Genomic DNA, 14,346 nt, shown 5'->3' with positions numbered 1-14,346 from the left:
CTGTTTACTGTACACAGCATGCCGTGTGTGCTCGCCGTACTTCGGCCAAGCGGTCGGTAAAATGTTTACAGTCAGTGTTCACGGAGTTAGACACTGACATTACGACAACCAGACCATTTATGACATGATTTCAGCAAAATTCGGAAACTTTAAGATGTTCTAAGAAATGTAACTGGTCGTAACATAATAAATTTGTAACCGTACAGATGAGATGGCTGTCATTAATAATTAATATTGTAATTCTGTTTAGAAGGCGCTAGAGGTCTTCTACCTAAACAGCGAGAATCATTATAATTCTGTTTAGAAAAAGCTAAAGGTCTTCTAACTAAGCAACGAGGATCACAGCGTCACATACGTTATGCTATCCATTGCTTTTAAAAATAAATTTTAAACTACTAGGTTGTCAGAGATAACCTACTTCAATGTCTGACACATATAGTATTATCAAGCCGTCTGTTACACTGTTCCAAACTTGATGTGGATGTTTGATGTCACCACAGTCAGTTAATTATGTTGACGTTCTTTCTGCCTAGCCCTCTACGTCTTGACTGATCAACAAGAACGAAGTGTTTACTTCGTCAGGTGGCTTTTCGTAATTCACAATGTGGAAAATGGACTGTGTTACAGCGTAAACCACCGGTCCAATATGTATCTCATTTTGTGGGAAATTCGTTATATAACAGGTATTAAATGATTCAACTGTCATTACTCCTCCCCCCCCCCCCCCTCCTCACTCGCCAGTAAATCCGAATAATGGCTTCCTGAGAAATTTCCGTCCTTGCAAGCTGTAGCAAATCAAATATAGTTGGCCAATCAGTGTTGCAAGGATGACAGTCATGGACACTTACATTCCTGAAGACTGCTGTTGTGAAAGGCAATGTGACGAATGACAGTATCCCGCTACAATATGCCATTTGGTACACTAGTCATGAAGTGTATAATAAGAGGCTGTTACCATTGTTCGCGCATACTGGATGGAATTCAGATTCATTTCATCAATACAGATTAGCCCTATATTGTTGTTGTTGCTGTGGTCATCAGTGTGATGTCTAGTTTGATGCAGGTCTACGTACTTTTCTATCCTGTGCAAGGCTCTTATCTGTGCGTGCTTATCGCAACCTACGTCTTTCGGAACCCGTTTACACTGTTCAAGCCTTGTCTCTAGGAAGCAGACCGGTACTCTAAATCTCTTTTTCTTCTTATATTTCACTCGATCACCTACGGCCACATTGGCGTTTATCTGATCGCAACAAACAAAAGCGAGACTCAGCGCTGAAGACCACGAAATGCCACTTAAAGTCCCTGTTCACTCTGGCTCTACACCATGTAAGCCTGTCTTATTTGTGATATACAGGGGGTGGACAAAAATGTGGAAACAGCAAAAACACATCACCATGCCTAAAACAGTGTAGGGAAACCTCTTGGTATTCAATATAGCTCCCAGTGGTCTCGGAATTCATAGATGCAGGCCTTGTATGGTTTTAATCGTACACAATTCTTCCTGAAAAACAGTGGCAAGTTTGCGTAACAATGATGGATAGCGATCATACACCAATAATACTGAGATATGTTGACTTCTGCGACCAGGGGAGATACGACAAATCGTCCTCGTGCTCAGTTATACACAATGGGAGTTGTGTGAACAGGGGCCCTGTCTCTTGTAGCACAGCATCGCCACTTGGGAAATTTCTCTGTACCATGGGATGAACTAAATTAGTCAAAGTGGTCACATAATTCTTCACAGTAAAGCGACCCAGAAGATTAATAGTAGGACAGATGGAATACCACAATATGGCTGTTCCAAATCACCAACGAACGCCTACAGCGTTTCATTCTTAGGATATAAATTCATCCGGAGCTGGAAACAGTATACAACAATACCCTCGGTCAAAATGACCTCTCGCATTCTCCATAGTACTGGTTTAATGGCTTCGTCTTCAGGTTTTCCGTTTACGGGCATTTGCATCACTGATGTGTCGTTTTGGAGTTCCAGCTTACCTGCAATTGCAGGCTTATGAAGTTTCCTTATTGTTGTTTTGATGCAGATCAGGTTCGTGAGCGCGATATAGTTCTATAGTACTTTCGCAGCTGTCATGTTCTTATTTTTCTTTTCAATTCTTTTCAATGACTGTCTGTTACGATCACTCAACATATACTTTCGTCCCTAGTGACCCAATGAAAACTGTTCTCCACCTTCCCTGTATGTGGTACACACCTTCAATAGAGTGTCTGTTGTAACACCAAACATTTCGGCTACCTTGATTACGAAAGCGCCTGCCATACGACCACCAAAAGGCATCTTGAGCTCTCAATCCATCTGCCTGTAACATCAGCGTGGATTTCACTTCTTGTCAACCATTTACTTTTCAGAGCTGCAGATGTGTGTCCTCTACGCAGGATGCGTTGAGATCTCCATCTGAATCATTCCAATAGCTTTCATACCATTTTCAAGCAGTAAGAATGGCTTCTCTCTGTACTAACAGTACTGGAAATAAGCTGTAATAAGAATGGAATTTTAATCAACATGTCCACCAGGCATGGAAATTCTGATGTATCAGTAGGGTAGTGTTACGTTACGGTCTTCATGGCGTAGCTTTCGTCATTACTCAAACAAGGCACAGTCACAAATTTACCAGTGGGGACTTTTTTGCCCTGGTACTTGGATAGAAAACAAGGAGTCCTTTCTAGGGATTCACTCCTATAATCAAACAGTATTTCGTTGTTGTTGCGCTTTACATTTCTCCGTAGCGGGCTGTACCGTATTCTCAGGAAAAGTATTATTATTTCCCTCATTAATCTGTAGGTCCATTGCACTGTTAAAATATAGTAAAGTTATATTATATGAATGTAACAGTTCTACTGAGTTAGCCACATCCATCCCCGCTCCAACCTCCCGTAGTCAGGGGCTCTGGTGTAGCCCACTCAGCGTGTGTGTGTGTGTGTGTGTGCGTACGTGCACGCATATAACAGAGCAGAAACTCTGTAAAGACTGGTAGAGATAATTTTGGGTCGTCTTGTATTGGTAAGACGAATCATTCCAGAATGAGATTTTCACTCTGCAGTGGAGTGTACGCTGATATGAAACTTCCTGGCAGATTAAAACTGTGTGCCCGACCGAGACTCGAACTCGGGACCTTTGCCTTTCGCGGGCAAGTGCTCTACCAACTGAGCTACCGAAGCACGACTCACGTCCGGTACTCACAGCTTTACTTCTGCCAGTATCCGTCTCCTACCTTCCAAACTTTACAGAAGCTCTTCTGCGAAACTTGCAGAACTAGCACTCCTGAAAGAAAGGATACTGCGGAGACATGGCTTAGCCACAGCCTGGGGGATGTTTCCAGAATGAGATTTTCACTCTGCAGCGGAGTGTACGCTGATATGAAACTTCCTGGCAGATTAAAACTGTGTGCCCGACCGAGACTCGAACTCGGGACCTTTGCCTTTCGCGGGCAAGTGCTCTACCAACTGAGCTACCGAAGCACGACTCACGTCCGGTACTCACAGCTTTACTTCTGCCAGTATCCGTCTCCTACCTTCCAAACTTTACAGAAGCTCTTCTGCGAAACTTGCAGAACTAGCACTCCTGAAAGAAAGGATACTGCGGAGACATGGCTTAGCCACAGCCTGGGGGATGTTTCCAGAATGAGATTTTCACTCTGCAGCGGAGTGCAGGGACGGATACTGGCAGAAATAAAGCTGTGAGTACCGGACGTGAGTCGTGCTTCGGTAGCTCAGTTGGTAGAGCACTTGCCCGCGAAAGGCAAAGGTCCCGAGTTCGAATCTCGGTCGGGCACACAGTTTTAATCTGCCAGGAAGTTTCAAGACAAATCATAATTGTAACCTGAAGAGTACTGACTGAAACTGTTCCCAGAATATATCTGGATCCATCACGTAGGTAAGCAAATACGATGTTATAGTGCTAATTATACGCGAATAATAATTGATCAGTCAAGGTGAATAGGTGTGTGTGTCTTTCTTTCATTTGAAGCCGAGTGAGTTTTGTCAGAATCGCTTAAGGGACTTACCTCTAAATATTTCGCCTAGTTTCAAATCTAGAGATATGGGTTCAGAATTTTATGCTTTAAATATTGTTCGTATTAGTATACCTGGTAAATAAATCGATAAAATTTCTGTAATATGGATGCCAATTTACCGTTTCCAATAACATTAGACGATAATAGTGACGTTAGCTGAAAATTAATCATTGCCGAAAACCGTATTTCCAAGACAATTATAAAAGTTACCAAGACACACTAACAATTAATATATGAGCCACAGATCATGTCTGTAAATGTAATCGCCAGACAATTCCCCTTACTCTCCTTGTCAAACATTTTGTTCTGAAATATAAAATCGCATTCTGGAGGACGAGTGTTCAAGCTCGCGCCTGGACATCCTGAATTACGTTTTACGTGATTTCCTTAAGTCGCTTCACGCAAATGCCCGAATGGTTCCTTTGAAGGCCCACGGCCGATTTCCCTCCCCCCTTCACCACGACAACTGAGACAGCATCTTATAACTTGTATCTCGTTATGTTACTGTTTTGATACATCGAAAAGCAAGCTCTATGTGATAGAGAGGGCGTAATTGCTAAAACATGTAATGCTACGTATTTTGTGTTATTTTAGATTAAAGGGCAATGACTGTGTAAATCAGTGATTCATTATATAAAATGGATACCTTCACATAATACCACTGCTTTGAGGAAGCCATGTTTAGAAACTGTTAATCGATTCCTCTTGACAGGCTGATGGTGGTACTAGAAACACAAAAAATAGTTTATTGCGAAAAAAAATGGAGTAGAGAGTTACTGTCAAATATATCGAATGAAAGGATTTCATCCACAGAACATTAACCTGGAAACAGCTTTCATATGTACAGCGTTTGTACGTCATTCTCGTTAGTTAAAATGTCATCTTTTGTGGGAAAAAGGATGTTGGTAAGAGGTAAAATCCTAAAATTACTTCATGTACGTAGATTCATTCCGTGAGATTATCTTTTTTTTTAGTTTATTTTACTGTAGTTCCCGACAATTACCGTTTCTCCGCGACGTCTGATCTTTGCATGACTTTCACAAATATCAAATTCGTAGTACCATGTAATTTGGGATTGGCGAGGGGGGGAGGGAGGGGGAGAATGGGAAGGGCTTTTGATGTTTGTTGATCCGCATTTTGGGCCAAATCAGGTCTGAAACTGTGTGTCACACTTAGATTATAACCCGAGATCTTCTGCTTCTAAGACAGTTCCGTTAACCACTGCGCTATCCGCACACCGGCTTCTTCGCAATTGTGCTGTCTATCTCGGAAGGCTTCCCACTCGACTCACATCCTCATCCAGCGCAACCTATCCGCAGTCCCTTGTCCACGTCATCTATGCTAGGTGCTTTGAGACACGCAGGAGGTTCAATGTAATTGTGCGTTCGCACTGAAAGCCGTGTATTCGTTGCCTATCGAGGCAGATCAATAATAGGAGTGCTGAGTCTCTCTTCTTTCTGACATGTCCGAAAGAACAAGACACCATACACTCACATAAATACATAGTAGCTCAAATGGAATTTTACTTTCTCTCTACCGCCTTCTTCCTCATTCTCTGGCACTCAGGTGCACAAATGGATGACATTGTTATGCGGGTTGATTCCATGATGATGCAAATTACTTTCAGGGTTGATGGAGAAGGCGAAATGTATGAGCTTGAGGTAACTGAAACTAGTCCTGAGACGACCGAGTAGAAAAGTATAAGTGAAAGTCTACTCCAGTCCCGCTGTAGCCTGGTGCAGCGCTCCAGCCCTGTAAATGATGTACAGAATTCCCGCTGAATACTCCACAATATCCTAAGATAATTTCCCATGTTGATGGACTAGTAACGGGGCACGTAAATCCATGTCAGAGCGATCAAAAATCATAATTCTGTGGTACAGTAACATCGAATTCCATTTACCTGCAGAAGTTTCACAAGCTGATGCTTTTACAACAGGTGTTCAAAACGGTGTGCCCCAGAGTCAATACAGGCTTGGTGTCGTCGCACAATGTTCTGACGTACCCGTCCTAATATCTCCGCTGTCTTATCAACAGCGTCGCAAGAGTGACAAATATTGCCGAGAGACCCTGTTCAGTTTCGTCGGATGTCTTGTACACAACACTTTTCGCCTTGTCCCACAAGAAAAAATCAGTTGGGATGAGGACAGGTGAACATGCTGTCAGGAAACTGGACCTCCTGTACCTGTTCACTTTTCAGGGAATGTCTGACAGAGGTGTTCATGAACTCTATCAGATACCAGGTGGGGCTCTATAATGTTGTCAAGTAACAAGTGGGATATGTTCAAGGAATGTGTGCAGTAAGTCTCTGATAAACACTATGTACCCTTCTGCATTCAAGTGGAGAGGAAGAAGAAGCAGACCTAGAACGTAAACAATGAGTACGTCTGCACTCATATTGACTGATAATCTGTGTTGATACCTCTTCCCAAATGCAGTGTGAGGATTCTCATAATGCCCAAACATGACTATTGGCCGTTTAGTATATCCTCTCTGCTAAAACAGGCTTCATTCATGAAGAGTAGATACGCAGGAAAATGATGATTGGAAGTAAGGCGCTCCAAGAACTGTTGTCTGAACACAACAAGAGGCCCAAAGCCAGCAGGAGTCAAACAATGTACTTTCTGTGGAAGGTAGGGGTGTAGCTGAATTTCCTGTATTAGTCATGGCACAGTACTCTGCCTACTCTGCCACGTGAAATATGCGCGAGGGCAGACAATGGGTGCTGGGGTGGTTGAAAAGTCAAAGCCGAGATCGGCCCCTATAGTCCGCTCTAAGTCAATGATATCTCGCTCTGAAGCTCTAAGATGCAGCGTAGTGCCTCAGACTCTGGAACGAGTGTCATCTGCGACACCGACGAATCATCCTCATGAAGGGTTTGTGATTTGATTTGACTGCGATCTGTATATTAAACTAAAACAGGTTACGTAACAGTATGGGAATAAGCCGACAGGCTTTCATGGCCGTTGCACTGAAGTTAAAATCTGAGTTGCCAGGCCGCATTATATTTCTTCAAATAACCTGCGTTTGACCCCTCTGTTGGGATCTTCTTCAGTATCTTGTGGTATCCGCTGTAGATAGTGCTCTCTACAGTGGACTCCTCAAGACCCTGTAGAAAATCCCAGCATAAGGGTGGAAACACCGATTTTTGAAGAAATATAACGCGGCTTAACTACCCAGAAGATTTTAGGTTCAGTACGGAAATAAACTGCCACGTAAGGTACCCTAAAATTATAGCAACAACAGTACTAATACGTGTTCTCTACAGTCATAGGTATCAGAACGATTTTCACTTATGACTTTCCACTCCGTCGTTTCCAGAGCAGGATCCCTTTCCTCAAATTGATATATTTACCTTCTCCATCATCCCCAAAAAGTTGTAACTTCATCACAAAAGCATCCCATTTCAAGACGATAGGCATTTGACAGTATTTGTCTTATTAAATGTTAAAGTGCTCTAGCGTTCATTCTCGAATAAATTCCGAGATTTCGAAAATGTCACCCATTGTTGCTTACTGTTGCAGAAGTGGAAGTATTCCACGGATATAAGTTATCTAGTGAAGGCTCACTGCAACGAGTGATTATATTTGTCGCCAACTGTGAAATGTCACTTGCCGAATCTTGTTCCATCACGACCTACACTCAGTCACTGTTAAGTCCAAATACAAAATATTTACGAAAATTGTTCACTGGCACTCTTATTCACACCACTTGCACTCTTATTTCCACAGACTTCTTGATGACTGAGCGTCTGTACTTTCTAAGTGTAGGTTCATGTTTACCAAATCCAAGATCTGTATTTTAAGCGATTGTGTGCATAAAACCATATCCAGTTGTATTAAATTGGCTTTTCACATTTATAATTTGCGGCTGTGTATCGAAAATAAGCCGGATCTAGGATTATTAAGGATTTTAAACATTACTTTTTTGAGTGTTCATCTGAATAACTGTACAATACCTATCACTTGGGTAGGAAGTCGAGTCGATTATATAACGATTGTATGTAACACAACGGAACTATGTTCTCAACGTCTGAAGGACGCCTAAGGTACGATCATTCGCGATGAGATAGTCATTAATGGTGTTTATCCTAAATTAAATGGGGATATAAAGTCGTCTTTTTCGGAGCTTGGAGCTTATACATAAATATCTTAGGTCACCTATGATTAACCACGGAAGTTTCTTTGTGCTTCAGTCTTTGCCACTGACACCACCGCTCTTCCTAAGCAATGAGAATAGACGCAGTTTGACTAGCATATTGTTTCGTGGTGTTTTTTTACACTTTCATTGTTCCTGGAAATAGACATATTTTCCGTGTGTCGATCGCTGTTTTATTTCAACTTAAACGGATTCGTGCGATGTCGACCATCTTCTCATTCTCTGTCGTAGTTACAGATTGACGAAAGGTAACTAACTAATGGTTCTGTTAAGACTGATCTGAAGATGGGCGGAAGGGCTCGAAACAGATCAGCGTGCATTAGTAAAACGAGTAATCGACAGACGAAAAGTAAGTGTCTTGTCTGAAAACAACAATCGCCTGTAACCCTCTGTGACAAGTATGTTCTATATTTGGTTTCTACTGCACAGGTTAAAATTGGATGCCAGGTACCTCTTAGAAGCCTCAACAGTCCTTCGGAATAGTCAAATGTTGTTCATGTGGGCCTCACGTTGAAGAGATGATCGTTTATATTTTCCACTCTGCTTTTATTTGCTTCGTATTACTCCCTCACATATTTCATGAAGTTGCCATAAATACAAAGTTGGTTTGCTTTTTGCTTCAGAACACTCCAAAAACAGTCACAAATAAAAGGAACTTTTCGTCCTCCACTAAAGACAACAGCACTCTTTGGTTTCGTCAAAGAATATTTGACTCTACCGAAGGCTGGGGTTAACAAGACATCTGTGAACGTGTCCTTAGATCGGACAGACTACTCCTGTAGTCCATGAAAGATGTACGGAACGCCGTGCGTACAACCGGCTCTTACAGCCAACAACGGCTTAACAGAACATTCTGTTGATGCTGGTCACTCTACGTTATACAAAAACGTCAAAGCTTCTGCATTTATTTCGTCCTTTTGAGACTCATTGCTGAAATAGGTAAATGAAATTCGCTTGGCGACGAATTTAATTAACAGAACTGGAGACTTCAGCTTGGTTGAGGCAAGGAGTAAGGCGCTTGAGGTAACAGACTTACTCGTGCAATGACATCGCCACGGTTCAGCCTGCATTGGTACACCGACATCCCAACGTGCAATGACCGAACAGCGAAAGATATAATTCATGCATATTATACTTCTTCACCGCCAATGATGGTAATTGGCGCTTGTGTACCTGAGCCCACATGCGCAAAAGGACGGAATGACTGCTGAAGCATGTCTTTCGGCTCATCCTTAAATGACTAGGCGATATACAGCCAAAATATTAGAAGAAGAAGCAGAATTTATGCGGCTGCACAGATGAGATTTAAAGGAGCATTCTCAAAAGGTTTGATACGTGATTCATAAAAAGATTCATGAAGAAATCCAAACGCCACAGGACTATCCCCACCGATAAGGAGAAGACTTAGGGTGAATAAAAAGAAAATTGGTTTCCGTGTTTCTCTCTCTCTCTCTCTCTCTCTCTCTCTCTCTCTCTCTTTGTGTGTGTGTGTGTGTGTGTGTGTGTGTGTGTGTGTGTGTCTTTGTGTGTCTTTGTGTGTGTGTGTGTGTGTGTGTGTGTGTATGTGTGCGCGCGCGTGCACAGAGAGAGAAGGAGAGAGAGAGAGAGGGGAGAGAGAGAGAGAGAGAGAGAGAGAGAGAGAGAGAGAGAGAGGGGGGGGGGAAGAACAGACAAACAGAAATAAAAAAATTGAAGGATGAAACACAACTAAAATCATACTGCATACCCAGATGTGCTAAAATTCCTGTCCAGTGTCCATTTGTGTTTGGATATACATGCTGTCGTGTGAGTAGTATTAAAAAAATTAAAAAAATGAGTACGCACATGAAAGTGAAAACATCTGAGAAATGTTAGTCTTGTCTAATGGAAAATCTTGTGTAATAAAAACAATTTTACCCCACTCCATTCAAGAGGTTCTACAATTTGTTTTAACAAAGCAGTTGCTGCGTCGTTTCTTAAGCTTACAGCTGATACAACAAAGAGTTTTCCTAATTGGAGGTTAAGATAATTAGCCCCATTATCTCTATTTTCTCAAACTGCGGACCCAAGTTCCTCCGTTGCAGAGCTGTTGTCTTCGGCGAGAAAGGGTGGTGAACATCTTTGATCACTCTGTGCCTTTATATACAATGAACAGGGAGTTTCATGTTATCAATATTTTAGAGATGTTTCCCGTGGTATTAATAGGAAATTGACGTAATTTATGGTAATTAGTTTAACTATCACTCTTTTGCTGTTTCATTCATTAATTAAAAGAGATCCGAACACTTACTTGGTAAATGTAAATTAAAATATTTACTTAAAAAAGAAAAATCTTGTTTGTCGAGGATGATTGCTAGTCTTTGAGTTTTACAGGTAATAGTTCCACTTATGTTTTAGCATGTTGCGTCATTGTTCTTACATAAATGAAACATATGTAGATTGATTTCTGTTAAGATGTGTTTCTACCATGTTAGCGGATCCAGGCCCTCGTGGCACGTAATTTCATTTTACCGTTTTTCTGACAGACTGGCGATAACGTTTGACCGTCAGGATTAAAAAGCTTTACATCACAGTTCTCATCTTTAGAGTAGCACCTGCAACCTACGTCCTCAATTAGTTGCTGGATGTATTCCAATCTCTGTCTTCCTCTACAGTTTTTCCCCTCTACAGCTCCCTCTAATACCATGGAAGTCATTCCCTCAAGTCTCACCAGTGTTTTCCACATAGTCATTTCCTCTCCGATTCTGCACAGAACCTCCTCATTCCTTACCTTATCAGTCTACCTGATTTTCAACATTCGTGTGTATCACCGCATCTCAAATGCTTCGAGTCTCTTCTGTTCCGATTTGCCCGCAGTCCACGTCTCACTACCATACAATTCTGTACTCCGGACCGATATTTGATATTAGTAGACTTCTCTGGGCCATTGCTAGTCTGCTTTTTTGATGTCCTAATTACTCCGTCCGTCATTGGTTATTTTACTGCCTAGGCAGCAAAATTCCTTAACTTCATCTGCTTTCTGACCATCAGTTCTGATGTTTAGTTTCTCGCTGTTCTCATTTCCACTACTTCTCACTACCTTAGTCTTTCTTCGATTTACTCTCAACCCATACTCTGTACTCATTAGACTATTCATTCCGTTCAGGAGATCACGTAATTTTTCTTAACTTTCACTCAGGATAGCAATGTCATCAGCGAATCGTATCTACATCTACACCTACATGAATGCTCCGCAAATCACATTTAAGTGCCTGGTAGAGGGTTCACCGAACCACGTTCACAATTGTGTATTATTCCAGTCTCGGAAAGAACGAACACCTATATCATTCCGTAAGAGCTCTGATTTCCCTTATTTTATCGTGGTGATCGTTTCTCCCTATATATGCCGGTGTCAAAAAAATATTTTCGCATTCGGAGAAGAGAGCTGGTGATTGGAATTTCGTGAGAAGAATCAGTCGCAACGAAAAACGCCTTTCTTTTAATGATGTCCAGCCCAAATCCTGTATCATTTCTATGACACTTTTCCATATTTCCCGACAATGCAAAACGTGCTGCCCTTCTTTGAACTTTCAGTCCTATCTGGTAAAGGTCCCAGACGGAACAGCAGTATGCTAAAAGAGGGCGGACAAGCGTAGTGCAGGCAGTCTCCTTAGTAGATCTGTTACATTTTGCAAGTGTCCTGCCTACAAAACGCACTCTTTAGTAAGCCTTCCTCACAACATTTTCTATGTGTTCCTTCCAATTTATGTTCTTGGTAATTGTAATATACGGCTTTTAGATTAGACTGATTTATCGTGTAAGCGAAGTTTAACTAATTCCTATTGGCACTCATGTGGATGACCTCACACTTTTCGTTACTAAGGGTCAACTACCACTTTTCGCACAATTCAGATATCTTTTCTAAATCGTTTTGCTGTTTGTTTTGATCTTCTGATGACTTAATTAGTCGATAAACGAAAGCGTCATGTGCAAACAACCAACGACGGCTGCTCATGTTGTCTCCCAAATCGTTTATATAGATAAAGAACAGCAAAGGGCCTATACCACTACACTGGGGAACGGCAGAAATCACTTCTGTTTTACTCGATGACTTTCCGTTAGTTACTACGGACTCTGACCTCTCTGACAGGAAATCACAAATCCAGTCACATAACTGAGACGATATTCCATAAGTACGCAATTTCACTACAAGCTGCTTGTATGGTACAGTGTCAAAAGCCTTCCGGAATTTCAAAAACACGGAATCGATCTGAAATTCCTTGTCACTGTCACTCTACACTTCATGTGAATAAAGAGCTAGTTGTGTTTCACAAGAACAATTTTTTCTAAACCTATGTTCACTGTGTTTCAATAGATAGTTTTCTTCGACATTATTCATAATGTTTGAACACAATATATGTTCCGAAATCTTGCTGCATATCTACGTTTACGATATAGGCCTGTAATTTAGTGTATTACTCCTACTACCTTCCTTGAATATTGGTGTCACCTATGCAACTTTCCAGTCTTTGGATAGGAATCTTTCGTCGAGCGAACGGTTCTATATTATTGTTAAGTATGGAGCTAATGCACACTCCGAAAGGAACCTAATTGGGCCAGAAGACTTGCCTTTAATAAGTGGTTTAAATTGCTTAACTATTCCGAAGATATTTACTTCTACGTTACTCGTGTTGGCAGCTGTTCTCGATTCGAATTCTGCAATATTTATTTCGTCTTCTTTTTTGAAGGCATTTCGGAAGGCTGTGTTTGGTAATTCAGCTATGGCAGCACTGTCTTCGATAGTATCTCTATTGCTATCGGGCGGAAAAGGCATTGATCTTTCCTTGCTGCTGACATACTTCACATATGCCCAGAGTCACTTTGGATTTTCTGCCAGGTTTCGAGACAAAGTTTCGTTGTAGAAACTCTTATAAGCATCTCGCATTGAGATCCGCACTAAATTTCGAGCTTCTGTAAAATATCGCCTATTTTTGGGATTTAGCATCTGTTTAAATTTGGCATGTTTGTTTCCTTGTTTCTGCAACAGTGTACTAACTCCTTTTTGTGTACCGAGTAGGATCAGCTCCGTCGTTTGTTAATTTATTTGGTATAAATCTCTCAGTTGCTGTCGATACTATTTCTCTGAATTCAAGCCACATTTATTCTACACTTATATTATTAATTTGGAATGAGTGGAGATTGTCTCTTAGGACGGCGTCAAGTGAATTTTTACCTGCTTTTTGGAATAGGTATACTTTTCGATTTTTTTGGAGGATTTTGGGACTACAAATTCAATTTCGCTGCGACAGCCCTTTGTTCACTAATCCCTGTATCAGTTTTGATTATCGTTATTAACTCAGGATTATTTGTTGGTAACAGGTCAAGTGTGTTTTCACAAACGTTTACTATTCACGTGGGTTCGTGAACTAACTCCTCGAAATAATTTTCAGAGAATGCGTTTGGCACAATTTCGGATGATATTTTATGCGTACTTCCTGAATTCAACATGTATTTTTGCCAACTTATCGAGGGTAAATTAAAGTCACCACCAAATATTATCATATGAGCTGGGTACGTGTTTGAAATCAAACTCAAGTTGTCATTGAACCTTTCATCAACTGAATCATCTTAATTGGGAGGTCGGTAAAAGGATCTTATTATAATTTTATTCCGGTTGCTAACAATGACCAATGCTCATATTAACTCACAGGAAGTATCTACTTCAATTTCGCGACAAGTTAAACTACTTCTAACAGCAACAAACACACCACCGCCAACGGTGTTTAGCCTGTCCTTTCGGAACACCGTTTAAAAGAGCTTTGGAGGACTTAAGATCAAATAACGCAGAAGGGATGGATAACATTCCATCAGAATTTCAATTTTTTTATTTTGGGGGGGGGGGGGGGGAAGTGGCTACAAAACGACTATTCACGTTGGTGTATAGAATGTATGAGTCTGACGACATACCATCTGAATTTCGGAAAAGCATCATCCACCCGATTCCGAAGACAGTAAGAGCTGACAAGTGCGAGAATTACCGTACAATCAGCTTAATAGCTCTTGCATCCAAGTTGCTTACAAGAATTATATACAGATGAATGGAAAATAAACTGAGGATGCACAAGCTGACGATCAGGCTGGCTTTAGAAAACGTAAAGGCACCAGCGAGGCAATTCTGATGTTGCAGTTAACAACG

At 41.2% G+C, this 14,346-nt stretch overlaps 1 protein-coding gene and 1 non-coding gene across 2 annotated transcripts in view; both read left to right on the top strand.

Moving 5' to 3' along the window:
• Positions 1–14,346, top strand: part of LOC126278899 (uncharacterized) — a 707,333-nt gene that overhangs the window by 553,094 nt on the left and 139,893 nt on the right. The gene's annotated exons all lie outside the window — the stretch shown is intronic.
• Trnas-cga (transfer RNA serine (anticodon CGA)) lies at positions 3,720–3,794 on the top strand. Its single transcript has one exon. It is a non-coding gene; the product is annotated as a tRNA-Ser (tRNA).

The sequence above is a fragment of the Schistocerca gregaria genome, chromosome 6 (genome assembly GCF_023897955.1).
Source record: "Schistocerca gregaria isolate iqSchGreg1 chromosome 6, iqSchGreg1.2, whole genome shotgun sequence".
Lineage (NCBI taxonomy): Eukaryota > Metazoa > Arthropoda > Insecta > Orthoptera > Acrididae > Schistocerca > Schistocerca gregaria.
This window is presented reverse-complemented; position numbering and strand designations above follow the sequence as displayed.